This window comes from Capsicum annuum, chromosome 2 (genome assembly GCF_002878395.1).
Source record: "Capsicum annuum cultivar UCD-10X-F1 chromosome 2, UCD10Xv1.1, whole genome shotgun sequence".
In the NCBI taxonomy this organism is placed as follows: domain Eukaryota; kingdom Viridiplantae; phylum Streptophyta; class Magnoliopsida; order Solanales; family Solanaceae; genus Capsicum; species Capsicum annuum.
Window position 1 is genome coordinate 35983757 of NC_061112.1, and position 6536 is coordinate 35990292.

Sequence of the window (6536 nt, forward strand, 5' to 3'; positions counted from 1 at the left end):
CTACTGAAAAACCAAGATGTCAAGCCCATGACACCTGGGCGGAGTTAAGCCTAATCTGACGGGTGACCCCTGGAGGTAGTCAAGCCTAAACTGACAGGTGAATCCTCATCCTACGCTGGCTACTTAGTTCTGGAACACAGGGGCTGCTACTAACGACTCTTCCTAATTGATGGGGAAGCCGCCATCCCTGCATTCTCTCGGTTCTAAATCCTACTCCTAACTAAAGGACACTAAATTCTGAACTGATCTAAGTTTAACTGATTATGATGACTGGTAGAACTAATAATGCTCACGGTATATTTTGAAATCATTCTGTGGGTACTGAAAACTAAGTAAAAAAACTAAATTTTGGGTATTCAAACCTCCAAGACTCGATAGCAATAATAGCAAGATCATACTTAAACATTGAGGACATGACATGTAGTCAATATTCAAAACTCATTCTTTGAGGCATTTCGTCAAACACTTGTAATGCATGGCTTAAGCATGGGAATCATTTTAAACATGTAGAAGTAGCATGATTTTGATACTAAATCATCAGTTAAGGCTTAAATCAACAAAAAACACCTTTCAAATATGTTGGTTTTAATAACAACAACAATTTCATGTAAACATGATATAAAATTCAAAATTCATGAAAGTTCATGAACATAATTCATAAAAATATGTAAAGATCATACTTTTAAACTTGAAATTAGGTTCTTGACTCCATGGGTGAAAAGGGCCCATGGATGAACATCTAACATACCTTAGAGCTTTAATATTGAAAGAGAATTGACTTTTCTTGGATTGGGAATTATAATTTCTTGGTTTTCTTGAAGAAGAGCTTGAATCTTGTTCTTGGGAGATGATCTTGAGAGAAAACCCTATTTTTTTTGTTCTTGAAAGTGAAGAGGATTATGAGTGATGAGAAACTGATATTTTATCACTTAATAGGGTTTAATGCATGATTTAAGTCGTGGGGGTGGGGTTTGAGGTAAGGAAAATACCAAAATACCCCTAAAAAACCAAAGAAAATTACAGAAATCTTTAGTTAACGACCAAGGTTGATGATCCGTCATTTAGGTGACGGCTCATCACCTAAGTCATCACTTTTAGGCTATAATTTACCCTCTACTGTCCTCGGCTGACAACTAGAGCTGATGGGTCATCACTTATTTAACGGCTCATCAGCTTAATAATCACCTAAGTGACGGCTTATCAGCGTAGTCGTCACTTGGTTGACAGATAGATACTTCGAAGTAAAATGAGCTTACCTTTCTACTCCAATATCAGATTAAGGTGAAACCATTTGTGTTGAAAAGATAACTCAAAGATCATTCTTTAGGTATATTGTATGACACTTGAGTCGACATATGCTAAGATATATACTCATTTAAAGTTGACCCTTGCTGGAGCATTTGTCAAAATTCTATCAATAGAAAAGTCCTCAACTCGTCTTTGAGTTAGGAGGATATTATGACCTCAATAAATACATATAGATATTCCCACATCATATATTTTATAATCACACATGTATATACATAGAATAATTGGGTTTAAGTCTGTACACATAGGAACAATGATTTAAATTCTAGCCCAAAAATATGGGGTGTTACATTTTCTCCCCCTTGGGGACATTCATCCTCGAATGAGACTGGTTTGACTGAGAGTACTATACTAAGGTAACTGAGAGGATATACTAAATATAGATGAATCAGTACATGATTGCATGACTGAGTCTAGGCATGATACCTAAATCGAATTGGCCTCATGAATACATGCACTGAAATGAGAATGGTTATAAGGCTAAGATAGAAATGAAAGATTCAACTTATGAGTATCTATTACCTCCAGATGGATTTAGTTACATAAAGAAAATATGAGAGATTTAGGACATGAGAACTTGGGGGTATCTCAACATCTCCCCTTTGGGATAGCTCTTCCCCCGAATGATACTGACTTGGCTGGAATACTAAGGAAAAATTGAGATGATGCACGGGACATTATAAATTGAATCATGACTGAATATCTAGAATCTAAAACTAATGCATGATGCTTAAACTGAACTAGATTCACAACCCACATGGATGCGAACAAACTATCTCTTGGAAGGCATATATTTATGAAACTTTAGATAGACTAGATCAGAAGGCGGAAAAACCATAGAAACTTGTCTATCTGACTGCTAATCTGAATTACTGGCTATACAGACTAACTCATATTGAAAGATTATACTTAACTTGAGTATTTCTTCAACACTCTTTCTATGAAGTTCTAATGACTTTAGGGAGCAAAGAATCTTGGGCATGGTCTAAATAAGACATCTGGATAAGAAATCACAGCAAGGCTAAAATTTTGTAATATGGAATACAAGGTTACAAAACATCAGCTAGGATAGAGCTACTAGTCCTTATGCACTGCAACTACTAACTTTCAAGCTTAGACATACTCTTCGAATACTCTCTCAACTATACTTTCCTCCTTAGTACAGCACTTCACCTGAGACTACTGAAAATATTCACATGGGCACTAATAATTCTACCTACTGAAGTCTGAGCTGGATTGAATTCTCCCACGATGTACAAGCCTACTCGAATCTACGAAGTGCATACATAACACTATACTAGTCTGAATCATGAATTCAACACACCCTGTATTTTCACAACTTTTTATCTCATGAATAATTCTAATTTCCCCTTCAACTACTAAATACAACCTCTTACTAGCTATTTACTAATGCGTATTGCATTTATCCACTTACACACCAACATGACATTCAAGCCTATATTCATAACTATAGCCTCGAGTAAAACAAACATGCAATAATCTTTCCTTAACATAAAATATTTAATCTCTCCCATCTATGCAATTGCTCATCACTACTATATTTCATAAGAAGAGGTCACTGAAAGGCTAAAACATGAGGAGCTAAAGCATAAATGAACACTATACAAAACTTGACACTTAAAAGAGGCGTGAGGAATAGAATATCAATATTATGGATTCATCAAGACACCTAAACTAAGGATATACATGACATAATCTGAATTTCATTGATCATTAGGAGTGTAGCATGAGTACTGGAATTGAACATAATATAAAGCATGAATATGTGAATTATGAGCTGCATGATCTGAGTTTGGAGTTTATAAATTTATGGAATGTGATTCAGACTACTAGGCGAACTGGAACTCCTCTTACTAGGAACAAGAAGCGTACATCATTTTTCTATAAAGTGCATGAATATGAGCTATGATCATAGGGATGATATGTAAGGCATGAGTAGATATCGTTATGAATGAGAAACCTTTCACTGAGATAAGAATGGATTAGGCATCATTCTCTCCTACTGCCTTTCTATACATACTGGCATCACTACTAGGATCTGAGAGCCAGACTAGGTTACTTGTTCTATTATCTCCCCCTTAGCTTAAAGTCGTATTCTATATCTGTGGTACTTGAAACTGAGAAGGGATCTACTAGAGTTTTGAGACTAACATCGAATTTGATAGCGATATAGGGGATATAAAAGAAAATGAAGCTCTGGGGTCTAATAAAACAAACATATGAAGATGGAAGACCTGTAACATACCCGTAATCACATTAGGAGGAATTTATTGATTAGCGCATACAGTCTGTCCTGACGTTGACCACTAGTGGCATTTAAAGTGGTGCCCTGCTGACTTGGGCGAACTACTGGAGATGATAACTGATTGGACTGGCCCTATTGGCCCAATTCTCTTCCCTTTTAAGTAACTACTCGACATTCCTAAAGCCTGTAGCCTGGCCTACCGTACCTAAAACACATATCACTTCCAGCTCTACACTCACCCTGATAATTTCTACTACATTCCTGGCAAAGCGGATTGTATGACCACTGCTCACACTACCCTGGGTTTTGGAGCTTGATGCCTCATCATGACTGTCATTCCTAAACTTCGGTATTGGTGCACTAGCTGAAGAAGGAGCAGGGGCTAAAAACTTCTGACAGAACTAAGAATGATTACCATCCTCTAACTTAGGTTGAGAAAAATTAAAGCTACGTGTTCTGGCCCTCTTATTCTCCTTCTCTCTCTTTTTAAGTTTCTGTTCCTCAATTTGTTGAGCATGAAGCAAAAGCCTAGATATGTATATCTCCTTAATAAACATGGCAGTTCTACACTCCTTGACCATACTATTAGATATACCAGACATAAACTTACTCATTCTAAACCTATTATCAGCCACCACATGAGGAGCATACCTCGCCAATTGAGTAAACTTAAGCAATACTCCTTCACACCCATACTCCCTTGCTTTAAATTAATAAACTCCTGCACCTTAGTTTTTTTTTTTAACTCCACAGGAAAGAATCTATCTAGAAAGGCTATGGCGAACTCTTCCCACTCTGCCGACCTTACATCTATGACCCTATCCTCTTTTCACTGCTTATACCAGGTGTGAGCTACATCCTATAATTGGTAAGTAGCCAACTCTACACTCCCACTAGACATAACACCTATAATACCAGTCACCTTCTAAACCATATTCAGGAACTCTTGTGGATCCTTATCAGATTGGATCGCAAAAGCTGAAGGGGATTCATTTTGGTGAAGTCCCAAATTCTAGCTGCGGCTGTATTTTCTACTGGATGGGCTGGGGTAGTAGTTGGTTGAACATTCTGAGTTACTACAGAGTGAGCTAGAGTAGTGAATGTAGATCTGAACTTTGTATGAGAAACATGCTCATTTAGGAGATCTTTCTGAATATGTGAAGGTGCGGGCTGATTCCCGTTTCTTCTTCCATTATTTTTTCTGGGAGGCATTTTCTGTAAATGAAAGGAAGAGTGAAATAGAAAGGAGAGTTTTAATAGATCTCATGCTCTTTTGCATGACATAAATATCGAAAAAAGGGAAACTTTTTCTAAAACATCTTGAAGCCTCTTGTCCATAAGTGTGGTACACTTCACACACATGTACGAGACTCTACTTGACGTGGCTTTCAAACTCCATAGGACACTTTACAACCTTAGGCTCTGATAAAAAGTTTTTATGCCCTGATAGTACATTCTAGATGCTACACGATGCTTATGGTCACAAGTGGCCACAAGCTAACCCATGAGTTGGTACTTATGTGAGCACTGAATAATAATAACAAAATAAACATATGCAGAATATCTGAGTATGCCATAAGGTTTTAAATATTAAAATATTTCTAAATCATAAATCTAAAAACAACTATCAAAAAACAACTGTCTAAAAGCAGATATAAATAATGACAAACCGACTGACTGTCTGAAGTGTCCGAAAGCCTCTAAAACTGGGTGAATAAAAGTTGATTGGGTAGGCCCCAACTTACTCCAACTAACTACTGAAATGAAAGCATGGAAATAAACTTAATCGATCTTTGAAATATAAGGACTCACAACGGCTACTACTGATGTGCTGGAATGTTTAAGTATGGTCGGGAACCTAAGCACCCGAACCTATGATATGAGACATCATAGCACCAAAAATGAGTATGCAGTCAGTACTTTGAATGTACTGGAATGATAAATGAGGTTAGGCTGACATGTATGGGTTATGTGCATGAAGTAAAGACTGACTGAATATCATGAGATAACTGAATAACTAACATGAATACGTGAATGCTGTAAAATCTGAGAATGCATGACCAAGCATATAACATGATTCTGAAAATAGTCTGTAAACTAAAGTACTAAAATCTGATAATTGCATAATTCATAACTGTGTGCTATGGTCAATGCAAACCTGAACTAAATTATACTTAATACTGAACTGACACTATAGGAGGTATCATCTAACCGACATACCCCACTCTGAACTGATTGGGGTTCAAACCTGTAACCTAGTTGAAAGGGTGTTAGTAACATGCCATGAGTACTAACAATGGCTATATAGATCCACTAAGCTACTGAAAAACTAGTATGTCAAGCCTAAACTGATGGGTGATACATAGACGGAGTCAAGCCTAATCTGACGGGTGACCCCTGAGAGGTAGTCAAGCCTAAACTGATGGGTGACTCCTCATCCTATGCTAGCTACATAGTTATGGAACACAGGGGTTTCTACTAATGACTCTGCCTAACTGATGGGGAAGCCACCATCCCTGCATTCACTCGGTTCTAAATCTTATTCCAACTAAAAGACACTGAATTATGAAATGATCAAAGTTTAACTGATTGTGATGACTGACAGGACTAATAATTCTTATAATATATTCTGAAATCATTCTGTGGATACTGAAAACTAAGTAAAATAGCTAAATTTTGGGTATTCAAACCTCCAGAACTCGATAGAAATAATAGCAATATCTTACTAAAATATTGAGGACATGACATGTAGTCAATATTCAAAACTCATTCTTTGAGGCATTTCATTAAACACTTGCAATGCATGGCTTAAGCATGGGAATAGTTTTAAGCATGTAAAAGTAGCACGATTTTGATACTAAATCACCAATTAAGGCTTAACTCAGTGAACACCACCACTCAAACATGTAAGGTTTAATAGCAACAACAATTTTATGTAAACATGATATAAAATTCAAAATTC